Here is an 11,290-nt window from a genome sequence, read left to right as displayed (position 1 = left end):
GACATCATAAGATGCACCATCAGGATAGTAAGATTGTGGAGACTAAAGTTAAATTTTTTCTTCATTGGGAGTCAGGAAGATTGACGACTTCATGTACATCTAGCACTATTAGGACAGGATCAAAACAAATTTTGGGTTTCAACATGTCCCCCACGACGTCTGGGATGTTATGTACGTATTTGGACAGGACTAAAATTCTCAGGCTATTCCAGAGATGGGAGTGTCTTTTTTATCCATTGGGCATTGCAGATGATCACATGCTTTGAATATGCATGCTTGTAATGTTAAATTTTTTTGCTTTAAATCAAAGATCTGGGAACCACAATTTACTTGTTGTTCCCTGCATGAGGCTAAAATGCAGATACAGGACCTTCTGAGTAATGGGCCCTAGACTGTGGAACAGCCTGCCTGCTTTTTAGTACACCTTTTTGCTTTAATTGTCTGTGGCAGGGCTACACTTAATTTTTGTATTTCTTTAGATAGTGGAACCCACCACAAGTGCATCTGACATGATATCATTGACTCCTACACCAGTAGACACTTCACTTTGTTTTCACAATTAAAGAAAAGATTAGACAACCTGAACAGGAACAACACCCTCACACTCCTAAGAAAACCCAAAAGGTGGAGAATAGCCAACCATTGCCATTTAGAAAATGGCTGTATAAACTGGCATCCGAGCAGGCTACCAGAGGGAGAAATAAGACACTCCCTGAGTAAGAAGAAGAAGAACCTTAAAAGTATTTTCACTCAAGAGGGCCAAAATGGAGCAGAAAAGGCAAGAGTAAATGAGCTGATTATGGTCACATACTGTATGAGGCCAAGTAACATGCCATCAATGCATCATCTGCATCTAGCATTGACCAACTAAAAACTGATTGGCCTTTCCTGTTCATGAAGAGGTTTCTGATACAGCATTTCAGTACACTTACAGGCATTGAACTAGAATTTAGACTCAGGGCGTCCATCACTGGAAAAGGAAGTTGGGTGCTCCATTTCTTCAAGTCTCAATTGCTGAGCTGGAAAAAAGGTGAGGACAGTCCTCACAGAGATAAAAAGAGAATTAGAAGATGTGGATCCTAGCCTTGCTGCCATATTGGTGCTGCCATAATGGCATTCTTTAAAGAAAAAGAAGATTCACTTTTCCTTCTGGCTGATGTAAGTCCAGTACCGTAAAACTTCAAATAATAGCTGAGTCCCAAATAGACGCCTGTCTCTTTTAGACGCCTGGTGTGACGACAGGTTTGGGTAAATAAACGCTTGTCTTAAATAAAGGCCTGGTCTGTTTTTTTAGTTTCGGGTTGTATTTAATCTTCTAAAACCCGTCAGATCATCTGTTTAAGCCAGTTCTATGGTGCAGATTGCACACGCTAAAGTTTTGATTACCGGTAGATGTCACGTGACAGACGCAGTTGTTCCGTTACTCATCACTATGACAACACTTGTCGTGTGTCGAGGACTTTTCCTGGTGGGCCGGTAGTGTTTTGCTGTCTCATAATAGCCGGGCTTTCAGTCTTTTGTCATGCATGCACTTCCGCCACACATTGTATTTCTCAGGCGGAAACACTATTTATCATTTTTAATATGCTGCAGCGCCCAAAATGTTTCTGGCCGCGCTGCTCCCTCTATCAAGCCAGTCTCCCCTGGAGTTCTAGTCGAGCGAGCCAATCCAAAAAAAGAAAAAAAAGAAAGAAGCTACACAATAGCCAATCAAAAAATAGCACTGTTGTATCTGGGTAAGATTTCACGCAACAACCAATAAAAAAGCATATCCTGGTTTGCTTTATTTATCCTGCCAATAATTTAAGACTGTTATTCTTGCACAAACTAATTTTTTAAACACATTCAAATTATAAATAAAACGTAATATGTGGTAACCTCCTGCTGTCATGCTGGAACAATTAAATTAAAAGCCTGTCTCTTATAGACCCCTGTCTCTTTTAGACGCCTGGTGTGACGATAGGTTTGGGAAAATAAAAGTCCGGGCTATTATTTGAAGTTTTACGGTAATTGTTTTATGATTCTGTCATAACATTCCGGTTGTTTGACTAAATTATGACAAACTTTTCATTTTTGGGTGAATGTGCAATGGTATAAATGTTCTTTAATTTGCCTTTTTTAATATATGTGATCTCACTTTTTCATACAGGAGCTCACAGGCAAATGCAGAGACTTTCTCTGCCCAGCACACCAAGGAAAATCCTGTTGGGTAAGATTCATATACTTGACTTACGCAATCACTAGGGTAACAAAACCTGAATTGCTGTTGAACTAAACTATGTGTGACTTTTTTCACAACTAACAGAAGATTTTGTAAAGACATCAAATAATGAAACCATTTGATTTGAGCAGTTTAACCAAACTCTTCTGAAGAGATACAATCACTTTATAACACTATATTAACTCTTTCACCGCCAGCGTTTTTAAAAAAAAGTTGCCAGCCAGCGCCAGCGTTTTTCATGATTTTCACCAAAGTTTAATGCCTTCCAGAAAATGTTCTTCTTTAAATATATAAACATACAAAATACCAAATGAAAGAACAAACCCTCTGCTTTCAAACAAAAAAAAACTTTTCATCCTACCTTTAGTGGTTCTTTTGCAATCAGCTTTTGAATATGGGTAGGTTTTTGCAAAAACACCATATTTTGAGCAAAAAGCAAAAATAATTCAATTTTTGTGACTGACTTTTCATAGAGATCCCATTCAGAGCGATCTTTAAAACAGACACGGACATGCAGCAGCTTGCCATAGGGCAATACTTCCGGTTTTAAAAAGTTGCGGAAGGGCACCACCTGGTGGATAATAGCGGTATTGCGGAAAGACGGAAAATCTCGTCATTGGCGGGGAAGCGTTTTTTCTTAATTGACGAGATATCTCGTCAATGGCGGGGAAAGATTTAAGTTTGGCTTTTATTGACCAAAAAAGGCCCTTTTAAACTTTGGTCAGCAAGAATAAACAAGCCAAACCTAACTTAGCTTTACCAACATGCTTGAATGACATGGAAGAACAAACCTCATGCTTAAGATTTTGTTACCAAATTTGTTTACTCTTGATGATAGACAAATATGCATACAGTTTATTTATATTTGCTTTACCTTTTAAAAATATCATTACTGTGATACATAAATACAGTGGCAAGAAAAAGTATGTGAACCTTTTGGAATTTCTTGGTTTTACTGAATATATTTGTCATAAAATGTGATCTGATCTTCATCTAAACCAGGAGTGGGGAACCCTGGGTCCTGGAGGGCCACTGTCCTGCAGAGTTTAGTTCCAACCCTAATCAAACACACCTGAATTTCATTTCCAAGTAATCCTGAAGACTTTAATTTTATTTTTCAAAATTCCAAGTAATCCTGAAGACTTTAATTTTATTTTTCAGGTGTGTTCAATTAGGGTTGGAACTAAACTCTGCAGGACAGTGGCCCTCCAGGACCAGGGTTCCCCACCCCTGATCTAAACCAAGGGTATTGACAAACATAGGTCTCGTACACACTGCAAACTTTCGGGAGTGACAACCGCATTAAAATGCGGGAGTGAATCTCCTAAATGTTCGTTTCATGTCTGTACGGAACAAGACTCACTCCCGAAAATGCGATGATTGACACAGAGATAACCATAGCAACGTTCTGCCGTCTCGCGTGCTTATCACAGATTTGACCAAAATAATAACAGCATTGTGTTTTGCAATAAACCTCCATCTTGGCGTTGTGTATTTTATGCTTTTGTGAGGCTGCTTCACACCACGGAGCGCGCGGTCTTGCAGTGTTGCCAGGTCCTTGTCTTTTTTGTACGTAAATACCGTTTTGGTGCTTAACCGTTTATAGCTTTTGGCTCATGAAGCGATCAAGTTTTTGGTGTTAATAAAGCATGAAGGGGCTGGTCCCAATATTTTGATCTTTGAGGTAAAGCATTTAGATTTATTTCGTTTTATTATTGGATTCTTCTTGTTCGCTGTTTTTTTAGTGCAAGATCTGGCAAAACTAGTCAGCAAACGCTTGTGCCTCTGTCATTTTCTGAACCGCGCATACAGAAGACTTTTTCCCCTTCTAAGCATTTATTTTTTTCAGAAGAGAGACCTGTCCTGTTTATGATGAACGTTTAAACACTTGATTAACTACTAGTTGTTCAGTTCGGTTATGTACACACTGTGCAGAGTTTCTGTAAATGCGGTTGTCACTACCTGCATTTTGCGGGAGTTAATTCGGTTGTGGAATTCGGTTGTCAGTCCCGTAAATTACTGAACTGTGTGTGTACAGAACAGGATTAAGCATTAAAAGGTGAAGTGACAACCGAATTAATATGCAGTGTGTACGGGACCATAATGTGTCGACAAATAATTACACCAAAAAACACACTTATTTAACATTCAAAATGGCAGTGGAAAAGTAAGTTAACCCTCAAAATGAATAATGAGTTGACCCCCCGTGGCAGCATTAACCTCAACCAGGCACATGCAGACCTGAACATTGTTGGGGAGGAATTTTAGCTAATTTTCCCTGGCACAACTGCTTTAGCTCTGTCATAATCATTTGGCCGTCTTATGTGTATGGCCCTCTTCAAGTCAATCCATAGCATTTCTATTGGGTTGAGGTCTGGGCTCTGACTTGGCCACTCTAAAAGGTGGATTTTGTTTTTCTAAAGCCATTCTGTTGTGGACTTGCTACAGTGTTTTTGGTCATTGTCCTGTAGCATCACTCACATCTACACAGTTTCAGTTGACATACAGACATTCTCACATTATCCTGAAGAATTTTCTGATATACTTGGGAATTCATCTTCCCCTCAATGGTTGCAAGCTGGCCAGGCCCTGATGCAGCAAAGCAGGCCGAAATCATAATGTTTCTTCCACCATACTTTACAGTTGGCATGATGTTTTCATGACGATATGCCTTTCTACGACAGATGTGTGTTTTTTCTAAATAGTTTAATCTTAGTTTCATCAGTACACAAAACATTTTTGAGTGTCAATTTGCTCTTTTGCAAACTTCAGGGGCCTCATTTATCAAGCGTGCGTACGAACAGAAGTGTGCATAAAGTGTGCGTAGGAACAGTTTTACGCAAAGTGTGGAATTTATCAAATTGTACTTATACGTAGAAATGTGTGTAAATATACACACACCTCGGAGTATGCGTACGCAGAGCATCTAGTGGTAGAATAGCGATACTACACAGGACCGTCCATCACCAGCGTTAAAAGAACACTTTGCCTATTTATTATCCACCCCAAGGTGTTAAAAATGATTACTGTTAATAAAGTAACTGCAAATCAGTGTAGAAGTTAATTAATGAAATTAGTGTCTAACCCTATATTAGAAAGCTCCGTCAAATGCTTGACACAGTGGCTTATCTTGCATTATTGGAAGATTTGGCAAATCATCCATTCCGCCGGGAGCGCGTTTTCAGAGATTGCGCCGATGATGCTGGTTATGCGGCTGTCCAAGGAAAGTTCTGTCAATGTCTATCCTCCTACAGATTTCACGTCGGTGTGCTGTGATGCGTTTTTTTTTTTTGCTGATAATTTAATGTCAAACCACTTTTTTATTTCTAGAAGTGTTCTCATACTCAACGGAATTAAACTCACTGGTAACATGTTCCCATGCAGATTTGTTTTCTTTTTTTAGTAATTCCTCCCGTACTAAGTGAACCAAACAGATGTGTTATTAACCTCATCCACCAGTAACTCAATTTCTGTGTCTGTAAAGTTCCTATTTTACGCTCTCTTTGCCATTATTGCGATGAGGGAAAAAGCAAAACCACGTGACTTATAACGGGAGGTGTTGTCACCATATATGGTTCATTGGAGGCGTTTCGGAATGCAAATGACCATGAACGTGCACGAGCATAGTGCTTAAGAACAAGTGGGATTTATCATCAAGGATTACTTACTGATGTGCGTACGAACCCCGTGCGCACGTTTAATAAATCCCGATTTTTTTTGTACTTAGGCACATTCTAAATTTGATTCGTAGGTACAAATATAGAACATTTTCTACGCACTGTTGATAAATGAGGCCCCAGGTTTGCAGCAATGTTCTTTTTAGTAAGCAGTGACTTCCTTCATGGTGTCCTGACGTGGATACCCTGCTTGTTCAGTGTTTTACGTATTGTAGACTCATAAACAGAAATGTTAGCAGGTTAATGCCTTCAAATCTTTGGCTGTCATGCAGGCTTGTTTATTTACCTATTTAACTTATTTTTGTTTTATTTTTGTAATAAAGATATGAAAGACCAGAATTTTTTGTATAATTATTTTTAAACACATTATGTCTGTCAATACCCTTGACTTAGAAGAAGATCAGATCACATTTTATGACAAATTTATTCAGAAAACTATGAAATTCCAAAAGATTCACATACTTTTTCTTGCCACTGTATATGGATTAATATAATATATAGTAATACACAACTGTAGCTTAGCAGCAATTTTTTACATGTCCTTTATGAATAAGTTAAATGGACTTCGTCGACGACGATGCCTAGCAGGTTGGTCCTATAAAACTCTGTGGCTAACATATCTTGCCATATCCAGACATCCTTTTTGGATATGAAATTGTTTAATGCCAAAAGTTGCTCTTTTTTTAAAAACTTGCGTTCAAAACTACTTAGAACACTATCTAAGGCTGCATCGAAAAGTAACTTTGTGTCTGCTCCCACAATGGATAAACAAAACTGCCTCAGTGTGTCACGTAGATGTCATCATCGTCTTGCTGCCCCCTCCCCATTCTGTGATTGGTTCCCTATTTGATGTGTAAAATTGGTCCATGGTTTCCATGTTAGACTCGCAGCGTGAATAAATTTAAACACAAAGGCAGCAGGGGAAAACCCAGGCTAGATTATGTCATCATTATATACCAACAGAATATGCCGAGAGTCAGGGTCAGAAAGACAGACATAGGTCTGGTTCAGCCAGAGGTATATGAGAGGACGTTTTTGAACATATCTGTCAGAAACATAAGCCTCAGGGCAGCTGCAAAGTTGCATGGCATGGCATATGCCATGTCACTTTGCTCAGATACTACAGGAAGAGGGCAGAGACCACTAGACCACCAGGGTATAGATACACACTCTAGGGTCATCTCTGTGGACCAAGAGAGGAAGCTGCAGCCATATATAAAGAGGGCTGCTGATATATTTTCAGGTACAACAACGGTCCAAGTGCTAGATAAAATAATCACCACCAAAGGAAAGCGCCAGGTCAGTGCAGTGACCTTTGGAGAGAGGGGACATTATACACCACTGCCCTTGCTGTAAAAGCACAAGGGTATTTCATTCACCCTTACTTCATCTTTACCAGAAAGAAGTTCCAGGAGCACTTTGTGAGGAATGGTCACATCGGCTCTGTTGGTTCTGCAAATAGTACAGGGTGGATGCAGGATGCAGACTTTCTGGCGTCTCTCCAACACTTTGCCAGTGTAACACCTGTGTAACCCTGGAGTCAAAGGTGCTGCTCCTCCTAGACAAATATTGGTCACACCTTTCTGTGGTAGCAAATTACTTTTGTTGGTCAAACTGCATAGTCCTACTATCTTTCCCACCCCACTGCTCACATCACCTCCGGCCACTTGACAGGAGTTTCCTCGGTCTACAGAAGCGACACATAAACACAGCAGCAGATTACTGGATGAAAACACATCCTGGAAAAACGTTGACCATCTATGATGTTCCAAGCCTAGTAGCCAAAGCTCTGGCATGAGCAGCAACACTCAGCAACATAACATCTGGATTTCTGTGCACTATCATCTGCCACTTCAACCCATATATTTTTGAGGAGCAAGACTTCTCACCTGCCTTTATCACCGACCACCCTCTTCCTTCCCTCCTAAATCAGATGATTTATGTATGTCACACAACATGTAAGCACTATATACATATGCTGTTATCCACCAAAATGTATATTGTATGTATGTTTTCTTTTGAGTTGAACATATTAATGAAAAAACTGTTAAATTTCTGTCGCTGCGGGGCCTTTGCAAAAGCTTTTGCCCATCATTTAAAGTTGTTGATAATGTGAGTTTTTGTTTTGATTGTTAGTTGTATATTTGGCCTCAATGCTTGATTTGTGCTTATAATTTCTTGCAGGATTATTAGAAATTCAACTTTTTTCACGTGTTCCACAGCCCTCCTCACCTGGCCATCTTCACCTTCTTTCTTTGTTCTACTGTGTTGTTATGTAAGTTTGTATTTTACATATTTGTTTTTGCATGAATTGTTCACAGATTTTAATGATTAACTATAAATTGTTAATTGGTCGTGTTAAAACATATTTTATTGTTGTATTACATGCTTTTATTATTATTAATATAGTTCTGTGATTTTAATAACTAATTATAAATTAGTTAGTCTTCTTTTAAAGCAGATTTTTGTTGTTATATGTCATTATTTTTGCTTTTTGTTTAAAAATGAAAATAAACCGTTTTTGTGCAATAGTTATTTTTCTTATTTCCCACCAACAGTTGAAATAGCACTTTTATAGGTTTTCTACAAATTCTAAAGGTTAAACAGTAGCACTATACTATAATATAAATAAATGAAAATACAATTTCATAACTGTATAATACTTTACAGTATTATTAAAAATCAACAGTGTAATACTGTACTTGGACATGTTAAAAAACAGTAAAATGCTATATTAAATTTTACAGTAAGCTAACTACTAATGTAGTTACAGTATTTTTTCAATTAAAATTAACAAAATGACTTGTTTCTTTGTCAGGAAATCTTCAAATGTGTTTCTAAAGTGGAAACGCATAGCCTTACTCTGAAGTTTGTTCACCCTCCTCCCATAGATGCTTAAACAAACAGACAAATGTTTTGAAAGCTAATGAAGGAAATCAAACTGTAAGGAGCCACCCATCGGCCCAATGATGGTATCCAATGGCATGGGCGAAGGTATCAGCATGTTTTGTCTTTTCTCGCCACTTTTGACAGTTGTTACTTACTCTGACTCCAATTTTAAATAATAATAATAATAATGCTGATCATTAAGGATGCACCAATACCACTTTTTTGGAGTACGAGTACTTGCAATTGAGTACTTGCTGATACCGATACCGAGTACTTAATAAAAAAACATGATTTAAATTTACAGGTAACAGCTTTAGCCATATAATTTGACAAAAAAACAAAGGACTAGTTTTCCAGTTTGTTGTAAACTCTGCCTCTTTGGACAACACAAGAGGCATTAACCCCTTATACGCCGCTCAAACATAGACATTTCTCAGACCGTGGTATCGATTCCAGGTATCGGGGGACTTAGAAAATGTGGTATCAAGGCCGATACACGATACCAGTATCGGTGCATCCCTACTGATCATAGTTTAACAATGGTTATTTTATCAAGGTTATAATATAAATATAAAAATGCTGATACACTACTATAAACTTAAACTGAGGCTATCCATTTTAATTTAAATTAATACTATTCAGTCTTAAGAAGAGGTTTCTCCATTCAAGTCTTAGGAAATCTAACTAGTTTTAACAAACATGCCTTAGTAAAAACATTACTTGTGTGCATTTTGAGATAAAACAAAGGGAACTGATGTATTTTAAGATATGTCAATGCAAGTTGTATGGACGGCTCTTACATTCATTGTAGTCTAGTACTAGTCTAATACCTGTCTGGGAAACCGCCCAATAATGTTTGCATTAAGAATTACTGACCCATTTAGAATGTGCCAAAAGTAACAATGTATTATGCCAGGCAGGTTCCATCTTAAAACATCAATTAAAGAATACAATAGACACTCTATATACAGAGTACTTCCATAATGTTTTAACTAGGGGTGCGCCAAAATATCGATATGACCATACATCGCGATGTTTACATGCGCAATCGATTCTCGATGTGCTCTTGCCAAGTATCGATCTTAAAAGCCCTTTTAAAACGCTCTAGTATTTATTATCCCTTGATGAGACCCTTCTCCGGAAGTAGATAGGGGTCGCGCGTTGCGAAATTTGGCTGTCAAGCGAGATCAAGAAGTTAAAGGACGCTCCAGCAACATTTAAATCCAAAGTGTGGACTAACTTTGAATTTTATAGCAGTGAGGACGGCGCAAAGCTAGAAAAGGACTAAACAATATGCAAGAAGTGCTTTGCAAAAGTCTGCTACATGGGAAACATGACCAAAATGCACAGCCACCTCGCACAGCATCACCCGGAGCTCTGTGAGAAAGCCGTTGTTGATGCTGGCTCAAAGCAAACACACCTCGGCGTAAACACCCTTTTCCAGGCAAAGCTGCCATCTTGTTCTGCGAGGGCACAGTCAATCACAAATGGGATCACTGTTTACATGTGTAAAGGGCTCTGTCAGTACAGCGAGGTGGAGAATGAGGGGTTCTGCTTTATGATGAAAATCTTAGAGCCACGCTTCGATATTCCCTCTCGGAAATATTTTGCTGAAAAAATTATTCCTGAACTTTATGAACAGACCAGGGCTAAAGTTGAGTCTGCACTCGAGTCGGCAGAAAGAGTCTGGCTCACGTGTGACGGGTGGACATCGAGAGCCACGGAGTCCTACATAACGTTCACTGTACATTTTATAAACGAAGACTGGAAAATGAAGTCATATGTCCTGCAAACCCGAGCAATGCATGAAACGCACACTGGGACACACATTGCCGATGTACTGAAAGCCGCCGTGGAGGAGTGGAAGCTTGACGCAAAGAAGCCAGTGGTTGTCACCGACAATGCATCAAACATGCGTGTAGCAATGGACTTAAAAGGATACCAACATGTTAAATGTTTTGCTCATGTTTTAAATCTTGCATCCCAACGTGCGCTGAAAATAGTGGCTGTTACAAAGGTACTTGTCAAAGTTAGGAGGATCTCAACATTCTTTCATAGAAGCACAACTGGAGCAGAAACACTGAAAAGAAACCAGAAACTCATTGGCCTCCCCTTTCACAAGCTCATCACGGACATGCCTGTTCATTGGAATAGTACCTATGAGATGGTCTTAAGGTTTCTTGAGCAACACCCAGCTGTCTGTGCTGCCCTCTTATCACCAGAGGTAAGTAAAGTTTGTTGATCTTCTTGGTCAGACCTTCAAGAAGACCTCTTATGTCTCATCAGCAACCTCAATTGCAGAGAAGAAGATAAAACAATATCAAGATGTCCTTCTCTGCCTCTCACTGAAGATCCACTGTTGTGGTTGAAATCTCAGCAACATGTAGGGAACACAACTCTCCTCTCCAAACTGGCCCATATGCATTTGTGTATTCCTGGAACCAGTGTACCAGCTGAGAGGGTATTTTAAACTGCAGGAGATATTATCAGTACCCAAAGAAGT

Source organism: Paramisgurnus dabryanus, chromosome 11 (genome assembly GCF_030506205.2).
Source record: "Paramisgurnus dabryanus chromosome 11, PD_genome_1.1, whole genome shotgun sequence".
Taxonomy (NCBI): Eukaryota; Metazoa; Chordata; class Actinopteri; order Cypriniformes; family Cobitidae; genus Paramisgurnus; species Paramisgurnus dabryanus.
Note: the sequence above shows the minus strand (reverse complement) of the source record.